At 45.0% G+C, this 13911-nt stretch overlaps 1 protein-coding gene across 3 annotated transcripts in view; it reads left to right on the top strand.

The window, feature by feature from the left end:
• The first annotated feature begins 769 nt into the window (after window positions 1-769).
• Window positions 770-13911, top strand: part of LOC144951366 (stAR-related lipid transfer protein 3-like) — a 31731-nt gene continuing 18589 nt past the window's right edge. For 2 of the 3 annotated variants that reach the window (XM_078881591.1, XM_078881593.1), the window contains exon 1: window positions 770-982. The gene's annotated coding sequence lies outside the window, so the exon portion shown is untranslated. The remainder of the gene's footprint in view (window positions 983-13911) is intronic. The other variant, XM_078881592.1, reaches the window with a different exon arrangement.

The raw sequence follows: 13911 nt of genomic DNA, 5'->3' as shown, positions 1-13911 counted from the left end.
GTTTTTACCTACGTGACTTTACCGAAAAAACCTAAGAATATGTATTAAAAAGTATTTTTAATTAAGTAGAACGTGTTGTCTATATTTATTTAAAGTTGCGCATTTTTATGTGACGTCACATTTCTCAGACCCCCACTCGTCACACATCGTCACAAATGTCTGACCGCCCCCCCCCCCTAGGTGCGTGACGTCATTTATGGACGGCCCCTGTACAAAGAATACGTGGTTAAACCGCGTGCAATACGAAATATCGCGATATCTTGAACCGAATTATCGCGAGACTTACAAATCAATGCGGTTACATCATCGACAACCGGGCTGGCCCACAGGATTCATACTGTAAGTTCTTTCGGTAAAGTCACGTAGGTAAAAAAATGAAATGAAAATTAATTACAAATATTTTTTATTATGTTTTATTAATTTTTATTTTATTTTTAATAAAACATATTTTTTATTAATTTTTATTAATTTTAATTTCATTTTTTACCTACGTGACTTTACCGAAAGAACTAAGAGTATGAATCCTTGCAGTCACGAAAGCTTCAAATCTGGCCCACAGGAGTTGAGGGTGGGTGGGGAGGGCTTCGGCGAAATCTCGCGATATCTGAATAATCCAACCCTCTTTTAACGTTCGCCAAGGAAATATCGCGAGACTTCGAACTCAGAGCGGTGACATCATTGAGCAACCGCGTGTGGGGGCGGGGTTCTCGCGATATTTAAAGCCCCTCCCCCAACAACCCTGACCACGTTTCCCCAAGTCTCGCGAGATTTCAATTTGTTTTCCTTAACTCGTACGGGTCGCGGGCCTGCGTGTATCTCGGTTCGACTCAGGAGTAAGGACACAAACGCTCCCTACTCATCGCTCGCTCGCTCCCTCCCCCGTCATCTTCACTCAGACATTTCAGCTCTCCCCCTTCCCCCGGTGATCTCTCCGTTGTTCTCGCTGAAGACCACAGAGAGACAGAGCGAGAGAATAGCGCTGGTAAGTGAAAGCCAACTTGATGCGCCTGTTAACAACACATCGACTACAATGATAACGTCTCGTTCGGAGTGGTCGCGTTTGTTTGTCCGTGATTGCGACGGCTTGAAGATAAACACACAAACATCGAGACAAAGAAAACCTCAAACTGTGTCAACTCGTGTCTCTTCAAACTTCAATTAGTGCCTTTTGTTGCTGACCGTCGTGGTGTTTTCTTTCCGGGGCCTTACTGCTAGGCAAATTGATGAAACAGTTCACACGAAAGTACATTGTTACTATGGTACACCGTGGTTTCACTATGGTTACTATAGTTCGCTGTGTGTTATATGTATATCGTTATACACTCACACAGGCCGATACGGCGTGTTGGGGGGTGGAAGCCTTCAGTATGTTAACAAAGGACTCTGTTCCACGTACGCTATGTGTACTACTGTGTGTTAGACTGTAGTTCACTCACGCGCTGTTGTTTAGGACTTGAGGTCACAAATCCTCTTCACTGTTGGATGGAGACCCTCCTCATCCCCACGCTGTGTTTACAAATGGGGGGAAATGTGTGGTGGTTTTGACCATACTTCACCACGCTGGTCAATGCGGATTCGCGTTGCAAGGGGGAGGCCCAGAGGGGTTGATTCTAGATTTGAAGCTTTCGTGACTGCAACGATTCATACGCTTAGGTTTTTTTTCGGTAAAGTCACGTAGGTAAAAGAGTGATTTTTTTATTTTATTTCTATTATTATTTCTATTATTTATTTTTACCTACGTGCTTTTTTCCCGAAAAAAACTAAGAGCCAGAGGAGTGGCTTTCAATTCCTCGCCACGGATGTTATAAGCCTTGTGCCGGGAAATCGAACTATATTGTATAGCCCGGATTCGTAGCACGTATATACCACAGGACTGTGCGCTCTTTAACATCTTGGGCACTCGGTGTTAGTGCTAAATGTTGTCGATTTACTCCCTAAAACACCGGTGTTGCTATACTAGTAACGAATTGGCATGCTGTCTTTACGAGACAAACCTTACTAATTGGCTGTGTCGGGTGGTGTTGGGTTTAACGACACATTTACGCGATTTAACCCATAACAACGATGATATGGATGATATTGGTCGCAAAAGGCCTACGTGTTAATGAACTGTTAGTACTAAAATGGCACAAATACAACACGTTGGTAGCTGTCGCGTGTTGCACTTGCACAGATGTCTCTCACTGCTTGTGGCGTTTGTCTCCCGCAGTGGCAATTAAAACGACAGCTTTCTTACAATGCAATTGCCTCTTGTCCGAAAATATCGATCTCTCAGCGGCAGCAGCTGCCTTTGGGGTGTAGGGTAAACTGTGGGTACACTCTTTCTTGCGAGAGTAGGCCGGAAATTACCCCTCGATGATTACACGCAACATTGCAATGTTTCGCACCAAATTATTGTGGACGACACGAAATAATTCAACGCCATTGTCCTAACGTAATGAGGTGCACGTATTTCGCAGTGACCACCCATATACACTGCGTTGGTTGTATATTGTGGCTTATTAATTATGCACTGGGCTTGACACACTTTCATTACGAAACAGCAAACATTAACCTCGGTCCTAAGATTAAGAACAACCGTAAACCCCAATTAATCATAACCTAACAGTAGCCAAAACTCTAACAATAGCTTAACTTAAAGCTTTCGTGACTGCAGAAATTCATATTATTTGGGTCTTTCGGTAAAGTCACGTAGATGTTTCAAATAAAATGACAAAAAACTATGACGTTTTGATCACAACACATGATGACGATCGCTTGTGTTGTGATCGAAACGTCGTAGTTTTTTGTTATTTTCTTTGAACCATCTACGTGACTTTACCGAAAGACCCAAAGAATATGTAACCATAGCCCCTAAGCCTTGCGGGCATGTCCATTATTATAATAGCAGCAGAAGCCACATACTAGAGATATGGTTAGTGCTACATATATTAGGATTTGGGGGATATGGTTAGAGTTAAGATTGCTGAGAGACGTATTGCTATGGTTAGGATTCGGGTTTAAAGGCTGCTGTTAGGCTGAGTAGTAATATGATTAGTTTTAAGGCTCCTTTGCTTTTGCCTATTGTTTGGGCTAGACGTAAGGGCACAGTTAGGGCTACAGCTAGGCTTAGGGCTATGATTTATGGTGAATGCTGCTTTAAGAATCAGGCTTATAGATGTGGTTAAGCATCCGTAACCCAAAACCTGAGTCCGGACTCAAAGCGCATTCTAACCCTTTTCCATAGTTCTCACAGTAACCTTTACCCTAAATCGTGACCATAGTTTTAAGCCTACCAATAGCTCGGCCCAATAACAGGTTTGACCCTAACCCCTCACCCTAATTAGAGCCGTAAGCCTAACAAATACCTCTAGGGCACACCTGAAATTCAACCGCAGCTGTAAACAACATTTACCTTTTACCACGTTTGTCATGAGTGGCTGCAAAATAAGGCTAAACTATTTGGCATTGGACCTAATGAATCTAAGCAGAATGTTCACTCCTATGATAATATACCCGTGCACATAGATGTTCTTCCCAAAACTAAAACGGTGTATTAATAACAAAAATAAAATCGAAGTACTCGACACATTCGTGAAAACCACTGGCCTTAAAAGTAAAAATATAATACTGCGTTCGACGTTTTGGGCAATATCCATTCTCATACCTGTCAACCCATACAGTTTTAGCCGTGTTCTTGTACATGGGAAATGTAATTTTCACATCCCATACCGCGTACAGCCGTTTCGATACGGGCAAAACAATGTTGTTGTCTATTTGTGTTTCTCGCTTTGTAGGATGAACGTTGAGATTTATAAGGGCATGGGGTGACCATTATTAAGGTCTGAATTGCTCTGTAATAAGGTCGGGCACTGATAAGGCGTTGAGAGTTTTGCGTTCTTCATATTACACGTGTTGAGCCATTACCCAAAACGTCACATCAGATATTTTTTTCCCTTTTAAGGCCCAAATCATTGACGAATGTCATTTGAGCGTGTGCACCACCGCCAACGCAGCAGCAGTATCACCACCAAATAATTCGTTTAATGAAAATGAAGCATTTGCTAACAGCACAATATATTAGTTTCTGTGTGTGCCAGGACCGTGTTAATGGTGGTAAGTTGCCGAGTTTTTTTTCTTATTATTTGTACTTTGTACTGCTACTGGCGAACACGGTCACGTATTTTTTTCTTTTCGTATGAAGCAACCGTTTCGCTAAAATTGATGTTGAACAGTGAAACTTTGTAAAATCGAGTGACAATCAGAAGTGCCTTTGTTGCGCCTCGCCGTGTTATGTTCGGCTGAATTAAGTCACATGGGGTCATCATGGCAACCCGGGGCAACATTCAAAATATATTGTATGTTTGTGTTATAACACGGGCGATGGAGGAGGCTCGTGAGGGACGCTGCTACTGGGCAGTTGTAGGCTGTCGCCCTCCAGCAACAACGGAGGGCAGAAGAGCGACGCTCACAACAACTAGCGGAGCGCCGGGTGGCTAAAACGCAACAAGTTGGCACAGTAGGGGTACATCTACCGGTCATCTCAGTCAGCCAACCCATGGCACTTGCAGGGTCTGTTCCGTGACCTGCACCTAGCCTGGCACAGTCGGGGGTACAGCTGGTGGTGCATCTACCGGTCATCTCGGTCAGCCAACTCATGGCACCTGCAGGGTCTGTCTGGAGACCTCCTCATGCACCTAGCCTGGCACAGTAGGGGGGGTACAGCTGGTGGTGCATCTACCGGTCATCTCGGTCAGTCAACCCATGGCACTTGCTAGGTCCGTCCCGAGACCTCCTCATGCACCTAGCCTGGCACAGTAGGGGGTACAGCTGGTGGTGCATCTACCGGTCATCTTGGTCAGCCAACCCATGGCACCTGCTAGGTCTGTCTCGAGACCTCCTCATGCACCTAGCCTGGCACAGTAGGGGGTACAGCTGGTGGTGCATCTACCGGTCATCTCGGTCAGCCAACCCATGGTACTTGCTGGGTCTGTCTCGAGACCTCCTGCACCTAGCCTGGCACAGTACGGGGTACAGCTGGTGGTGCATCTACCGGTCATCTCGGTCAGTCAACCCATGGCACTTGCAGGGTCTGTCTCGAGATCACCTGTCAGCGAGCTTTCGACACTTCACGTGGTAGCCTCAAAGTGCACCTAGCCTGGCACAGGCGCCGTGGTGATGTCACCGTCACTTAGTGTTGGTATTATGACAGAGAGCGGTGGGGTAGCGGTTAGCGCGCTGCGCTACGAACCTGGCGAGACACCGGTGACGATTATCTTAACCGGTTCTGGGCCCTCCCCTAGGTCGACTCAGCCTCATATTAACACCTGGTGCAGTGGCGTGTAAAACATCGCCACTGGGGAGACAAAGGCGGCCGGGCGTGGTGCTAGCCACCCTCGTGTGCCGTGCTGACGTTCATAGGCGCTACTCGCTAACAGCGCTTGCCCCAAGTCTGTCACAGGCTATACGGGGGATCTTTGTCTTTTATTATGACAGTCGCGTTTAGTAAGACAACTCGGTTAATCTCTCTTTAAACGGGGCAAATCACACACACACACGCCTGCATTTATTTAAACAAGCTCCGTGAAATAAATAATTTGTTTTGTAGTCCGTGCAGGTGGCATGTTGTTGCCTAGCCCTCTCCGCCCGGGTTCGAGCGAGCCCCATGGGTTGGAACGTTCAGGAGAGAGGGGAGGGCGCGGGTTAAGGTTAGGCCTTCGTGCCTTGCAGCAAATTACTCTGTAAAGGTTAAAGCTTTCGTAAGGTATATCTCCGACCTTAAACAAAAACGTTTAAGTTTCAGACGCTTTTTTTAAACTCTGGATATTGTGCAATATAAACAAAAGTCAGAGTAATCATGCGATGGTATATTTTACTGGTACAGTAGTAACCTCCTGGTTACACCAGCCCACAGGGGATTATTCCGTCCGTTCGTCGTGCATCCAAAAATGGGAGGGGTGGGGAGGGGAGGGGCTGGGTGGGGAGGGGCTGGGTGGGGCTGGGAGGGGAGGGGCTGGGTGGGGAGGGTGGGGAGGGGCTGGGTGGGGAGGGGGGGTAGGGCTGGGCGGGGTGGGGCTGGGCGGGGAGGGGCTGGGCGGGGAGGGGCTGGGCGGGGAGGGGCTGGGCGGGGAGGGGCTGGGCGGGGAGGGGCTGGGTGGGGAGGGGCTGGGTGGGGAGAGGCTGGTCACCCCGTGGTGCCCTTATAAAACTCAACGTTTAACCTACTCACGCCGGCTTGTGCCCGCCCTCACAGTCGGGCATATTTGCGGAATACACCACGCCGCCGTTGACCCTGGCCATTGACCGAGCAACCCAACGTTCCTACCAGCTCCCTCCGCAGGAATGTGTTAAAATCACCTTGCCAACCGCGTAACTGCCTCTGTGTGCTGTATCTAGCGCATATGCAAAATTGAGTTAAACCGGGCGGAAGTGGTTGAATTTCATCTCGCGGAAAAGAGGAACTTCTCAGCATTGATTTTGTTCATTTATGAGTTTTGGGGACGTCCATAAATGACGTCACGCACCTAGGGGGGGGGGGGTCAGACGTTTGTGACGATGTGTGATGAGGGGAGGGGGGTTTGAGAAATGTGACGTCACATAAAAATGCACAACTTTAATATATTTAGACAACACGTTCTACTTAATTAAATAGACTTTTTAATAAATGTTTTCTCTTACAACATCAGAGTGCAGCGCCACATTAAATACGCACTACAATGACAATAGTTTAAAGCGATTTGAAGCATGTTTTATTTTGGGGGGGGGGGGGGCAGAGCTTTGTGACGTTATATTTGAGGGGGGGTCTGACTTTTTGTGACGCCGTGTGTCGAGGGGGGGGGGGTAAAAAATCATCCAAAATCGCGTGACGTCATTTATGTACGGCCCCTTTCTTGTTTTTCAATTTAACTCTACTCCCTGACTAAATGTTGTTCAATGGATTTAATCGTTGTTTTTTTGCATGAAAGATTGTTTTTTGTAGTGGACATCTCGTACACATTGCATGTGACGGGGGGCACTGCCGTGTGGTATTGGTTAGGCCACCAGAATTTCAATCCAGACGTTGCCTGTTCAATTCCCGTCTGTCGGCACGGCGGTTTCTGTGCGATCCCGGCCCACCCGAGTTTTGATTTCCAGCCATGGCGTAACTACCATCAGTGTGGGGGTGGGGGTGGAGCGATATCTAAACCGGGCCTGGGTTCACAACCTACACTTGACCCAGCGTGGTGACGTCGAGCCAAATTGTTCCCATGACCGACACGGCGTGAGAATAAGATCTGGGCGCAGCGACGGATTGACTCGGCGCAGTAAAAAATAAGTAAAATAAAATAAACTTTTTAAAAAACACGCTTTAATGAAATGTACCGTACTCGTCATGGAAGAACTCCACGACTCCAGGAAGTGGCCCCGAAGCTTGCCCAAACGTAAGGGGCCGTGGTGATTTACAGCCAACGTCAGATGAGCGTGGACAATTAGACCCAAGCCGAAACCTAACATATACAAAATAATGTTTTAAAATATGTTTTTTTTATTTTCTATGATAGAATATAGTATTGTCATCAGTATGACATAAGTATTCCAAGTTTGCAGTCGATACCACATTGGGAAGTATGGGTTAAAATTGAGTTACAAGATTTGAGGATACAACATACAGAGTGAGTTAAATAAAAGCGTGTCAAAATCGGTTTGTGTATGCGTAAACTGGAAATGTTTTTTGACGTGTGTTGTGCAAGCGTTTTGCTAAGATGCACGCTTCCAGATTTGTGCCTCGTCAGTGCGATTAAGCAGTCGTGTGTTACATTACCTTTTGTGTGCAGTTGACTTTCTACAAATGTGTTTATGTATGTTGAACTTCTTTCGCACCGTACGTAGCCATCCGTGCTCATTGGAGGTGCGGGGGAAGGACAATAAACGGAATTGCAAAACGCAGTTTTGAAGATATGAGTTTTCAATCTGTATTTAAAAGTGCATAGCTCCAGTGGCTTCCTAATATTGGAAGGAAGAGCGCGTTCCAGATGGCCGCAGAAGCGCATCTGAAAGCTCGCGTTGCAGTGTACGTCTTTGTTCGATGGTTTAGTGAAAAGCCACTGTGAGGATGACCGGAGTTGACGTGATGGTTTCTGCTCCTTGACGACATCGGCAAGGTATTGGGGTTCATTTGTGGCAAGCACTTTGTGTGCGAGTGAGGACCTTCTTCTTGGTTCTTTCGGTAAAGTCACGTAGAAGGGAAGTAATAAAATAATAAAAATAAAACAATAAAATAATTCTCACGACGTTTCGGCCACAACGCAAGCAGCCGTCTTCAGGTGGAGAACAGGTCTGAACGCAAAACGCAGTTCTGTCTACTTGACAGAACTGCGTTTTGCACCTGACGACAACTGCTTGCGTTGTGGCCGAAACGTCGTGAGAATTATTTTATTATGTTTTATTTTTATTATTTTATTACTTCCCTTCTACGTGACTTTACCGAAAGAACCAAGAAGATGAATCCCTGCAGTCACAAAAGCTTTAAATCGAGTGAGGACCTTACAATGTTTTGTGAACTGTCAATCACGGGAGTTGGCCAAATATCATTCATCCAGCAGTGACAGAGCCAAAAGTTACCTGCCGTGAATCCAGTAGCCGCGAGTTAATATTCAACTAGTTTTTTGCTGGAATGATCATGCATTGCGTTAGACATTATTTGGTCTTGCTGTTGCTGCTGCTGCTTTGGCAGCAGTGCACAAACACAGATTAACAAACTCTACATTCGTCAATAACACTGTCGCCTGTTATATATTTTTATCACAGTATTATTTACGAGTTTTTTGTATTGCATTCTGCAGTGTTTGTTTACCAAACACCGTTGGCCACGCAGTGACGTTATGTTGCACACCAGGCATTTAACGACGCACCCGCTGGAATCGATCCGTTGATTAGAATTTTATCCAGAGCTCACGATATTCTCATAGAATTGTGCGCATGTGAATCCGCTATTTTTTTGTGTGGTCACTTATCTTTGTGTGTGTGTGGTGACAGGATCCAACAGGCAGTAAAAGCCGTCGTATGGAATTCATTGAACACTGTGGCAAGCGATAACCGAACTGGTTCTGGACTGGCCCCTCCATCACCAACTCACACTGACCATAATAAAGGTTTTTGGGTCAGATCGCGTTATTTATAAATGTGTCGTAACCCTCCACCACCCGACACGGCCAATCAGTAAAAACCGTCAAGTTTTCAAAGGACGAAATAATTCACTTCTTTAGCCCACCGGTGTGCTGAAGAGAGAATCAACAGCATTTAAAAATTTGAGTAGTACGACGTTTCGCTGATAATTACAATCAGCTTCATCGGGCAAGAATGGTGAAGCTGATTGTAATTATCAGCGAAACGTCGTGCTCAAATTTTAAAATGCTGTTGATTCTCTCTTCAGCACACTGGTGGGCTAAAGAAGTGAATTATTTTGTCCTTTGAAAACGTGACACATTTTTTACTGTTTGGCCGTGTCGGATGGTGGAGGGTTACGACACATTTATAAATAACGCGATCTGACCCAAAAATCTATATTAAGAATAATATTGGTCGCGAAACCCGGCGTTCCGTTTGTCCGTCAACTAAATTATAAGAACCTTCTGAACCAGTATGATAAATCAAATAATTTTTTCATAAAACATGTTCCATCCATTATCCAGAAATACGTAATTTTCTATTTATTGAGCATTTATTTGGAGTGTTGATAGTTGCGGACATGGATGGAGGGTCAAATAAAAAATATCTAATGAACTTTGAGGTACAACCCAGTAGTATCTGCACGCATTGCGGGGGGGGGGGGCATCTGTGGGGACATCGGGCGAGGTGTGAAGTGCCGGGAAGCCCTCTGCAGGAGATACAATTTCGACGGCATATGACGGCATATGGCTGCCGAAATTCTAATTGGTTAAATAACAATCCCTCGTGACCGCCAAAGAATGGCGAAGACGACTTTCATCCATCAACGGATTGGCAAAGGGCTGTCTACTTTTGTATTGATGATAAGAGCCCTTGGTTGAATGAAAACCATGAATTTCTGTAAAACAATGAATTGTTTTCCAAGAAATTACATGCCTCCTTTGTACAGATCTTCCCGCTCTGGAAGGAGTCTCTTATTAAAATCGATTCTTAGGTTTGTGATGTATCCTCTGTGCCTCCCAGTTCTCAATCTAGCAATGTGTCCGATTCGCAAAAATATTGCATGTGTTATAAATTGTGTATTATTATTCGAATTGTGAGTGCAAGCAATCGGTTATTTGCAAATGTGCCGCGCATTTCTCTCGTCCGCCGATTTTTCAAAGACAAACTTGATCAAACATCCAAATGTGTGGGCACCCTCCTGAACGTGAGTCTCAAAACTCTTGAGATGCCATCGTCGATGATATATAAATGGGATTAAAGGTGATAATACGCAAGGTGGTGGGCAAGGGTGGGCGACGAGTGATGGCAGCAACGCTATTTGAGTCTAACCTGATCAACATTTTCATTACACGATCCTGTATTTTTGTGAAGTCAACAAAATTGTCAACACCGTAGCTTTCAAAGGATAAATGAAGTGACTTTTCAAGCAGTATATCCTTTCTCTGGCCTCTTTATGTCCAAATAAAGAAGGGCCATTGCCCAAAACGTCGTTTATTATATACATTTTCGATCAAAGCTGTGCAAGGTAACCATTGGGAGTTATTTATTGTTTTTCATCTCGTGCACCAATGCCAGCTCATCAACATTTCCAAAACACATTCCTGCGGAGGGAGCTGGTAGGAACGTTGGGTTGCTCGGTCAATGGCCAGGGTCAACGGCGGCGTGGTGTATTCCGCAAATATTCCCGACTGTGAGGGCGGGCACAAGTCGGCGTGAGTAGGTTAAACGTTGAGTTTTATAAGGGCACCACGGGGTGACCAGCCCCTCCCCACCCAGCCCCTCCCCGCCCTCCCCACCCAGCCCCTACCCACCCTCCCTTCTCCACCCAGCTCCACCCCTCCCATTTTTGAATGCACGACGGACAGACACAATAATCCCCTGTGGGCTGGTGGAACCAAGTGGTTCCTCCACTTGATACAGCTATCGTGTTGTGACGGTTCCATCTGAAGACGGAAGCTTGTGTTGCCTCCGAAACGTCGTGATTTTTATTTTACTTTTATAAATTTGTATTTTTTACCTACGTGACGTTACTGAAAAAACCTAAGAATATGGTTCCTACCAGTATAATGTTTGTTTATTTAGGTGTTTGTTCCAGCTGCTCTCCCTCTTGTTTGACCCCCCCCACCCCTTGCGTGCGTTTGCCCCAAACCGCAATGCCCCTTGTTGCCCCAGAGCCCGAAGCCGCCGCTGTTGTGATGAGCGTGGTCACAAGATCTCCCCTGACCCTGCAGAGACAGCCACTCAGCGATTTCACACCCACACTCAAAAGGGTGGCTGGGGCAAATCCAAAATGCAAACCGAAAACAAAAAGGGAAGCACAGCAATGGAAATGGGCAGGGGGGTTTTGGGGTCTGGAGGGGGGGCGAGGTGGTCGGCTATAGACAGTCATATTCTTAGGTTTTTTCGGTAAAGTCACGTAGGTAAAAAATTTAAATAAATAAAAGTAAAATAAAATAAAAATCACGGCGTTTCGGAGGCAACACAAGCTTCCGTCTTCAGGTGCAACCGTCACAGCACGATAGCTGTATCAAGTGACAGGTGGAACCGTCGTGCTGTGACGGTTCCACCTGAAGACGGAAGCTTGTGTTGCCTCCGAAACGTCGTGATTTTTATTACATTTTTTATTTTACTTTTATTTATTTTAATTCTTTACCTACGTGACTTTACCGAAAAAACCTAAGAATATGAATCCTTGCAGTCACGAAAGCTTCAAATCTAGAATTAATAGACAGTCATGTTGACCGGTTGGCTCGGGTTAGAGGTTAGTCTGGCTACGGTCCGATTTGATAAGATATGGCGTATGGATAGTGCAGTGACACATGGTGACCCCCTACGTAAGACCACTATCCCCCCCCCTCCCCCCCCAAGTTCCACAGTACATAGAGATCACATGTCCACCACGCCTCCAGTCAACACGGTGTTGTTTCACGTTGTGCATTGGTGTGTTTTGTGTAAGTTGGTATGGCATTTGTTTCAGCGCTAACGTTCCCTACGCCCGTTCGAAATGTGTCCTGCAAGGTATAGTGAGGGAAAAAAGTATTTGATCCCCTGCTGATTTTGTACGTTTGCCCACTGACAATGAGGGAAAAAAATACTTATTTCCCTCATTAAAATGCAAATCAATTTATTAAATTTTTGACATGCGTTTTTCTGGATTTTTTTGTCGTTAGTCTGTCTCTCACTGTTCAAATAAACCTGCCATTAAAATTATAGACTGATCATTTCTTTGTCAGTGGGCAAACGTACAAAATCAGCAGGGGATCAAATACTTTTATCCCTCGCTGTATATCCATGCCACAGCATGCCCCCCCCCCTCCAACAGGTTAGGAGGATATGACCCATGGGTTCTACACTGCTGGGCTCATGATATCAGCTGGCTCGCTAGTTTGTTAGGGTTATGGCTAGTCTGGTTAGCAAGTTTGTTAAGGGTTGGGTTCGTATGAAGGTTTTGATGGTTATTTTTGTTACGGTTAATGCTTGTGTTTGTTTGGCTAGTTTGTCGGTGTTAGGGGTAGCTTTATTTTGGTCCGTGTTAGAACCGAGTGTTTGGTTGGCTATTTGGTTTGGGTGAGGGTAGGTTTACGGTTACGTGGCTTCTACGGTTATGGGGTTGGACTGCTGGTTAGGCTCAGACAAGTTTGCAAGCTTGTTAACATTAGGGGTGGGACTAGTGTTTGGTATTATCTGGTCATTTGTGCTTTAAATAATGGATTTTGCCTGAAACGTCATCTATTATTTCCTTTTAAAGGCCCACACACTGTTATTGATGAATGTGTGATGTGTTTTTGTCATTTACACTTGTACATCACTACCAGTGGCAGCCGCAATACCAAATAATTAAAATCTGGTTAGTATCTTCCTTTAGAATTCGCTTCTGAGCCCAATTTTGCGAGCGTTTTTTGTTACGGAAATTTCCGTCCCAATTTTTTGACGCAGACACTGCCGTTTTCATCGCAGTACGTGGCTCCCGTGCGCTCCTGCCAAATAAGTCGTGGAGCATCTGTTGTAAAGGTTTCAAACCTTCACTCAGGAATTCCACACGTATTGCGTCTGCGAGAAGATTTTTCGCACAACAATCTCGTCCGAGCTCCAGGTCAAATTGCGTTCGCAAGGTATTTTTAACCATGAGAGTAAACCGGAATGCGACCTCGGGAATGCAGACTTGTACCCTAAACAAGACCATTAGATTTTAATTTAAAGCTTTCGTGACTGCAGGGATTCATATTCTTGGTTCTTTCCGTAAAGTCACGTAGAAGGGAAATAATAAAATAAGATTTTTTTTCTTTCTACGTGACTTTTTCGAAAGAACCAAGAATAAGACCATAATAAAAATAAAACATAATAAAATAATTCTCACGACGTTTCGGCCACAACGCAAGCAGCCGTCCTCAGGTGAAGAACAGGTCTGTCAGAGACGGCTGCTTGCGTTGTGGCCGAAACGTCGTGAGAATTGTATTTTATTAAGTTTTATTTATATTATTATTTTTATTATTTTATTATTTATTATTATTTTTTATTTCCCTTCTACGTGACTTTACCGAAAGAACCAAGAAGATGAAGTCTGTGCTAGTTTGTTATGTTTCTGTGTCACCTGCCAGTGTGTCTTGAGCAGTGCATGACTTGAATGCGAGTTTTGCCAAATGCGTTGGCCACTTGGTGTCTGCAATGTTATGATTTATTCTCTGCTGTTGCCTGTTTTTTTTGGGTTTAAACCAAGGTCCTTAGTGGGTCATTCTGGTAAATCGGCTGAAGGCTGGATTTTTCTTAGCCACGTGTATACAG

Source organism: Lampetra fluviatilis, chromosome 62, assembly GCF_964198595.1.
Source record: "Lampetra fluviatilis chromosome 62, kcLamFluv1.1, whole genome shotgun sequence".
In the NCBI taxonomy this organism is placed as follows: Eukaryota; Metazoa; Chordata; class Hyperoartia; order Petromyzontiformes; family Petromyzontidae; genus Lampetra; species Lampetra fluviatilis.
Note: the sequence above shows the minus strand (reverse complement) of the source record. Positions and strands in the feature narration are given on the sequence as shown.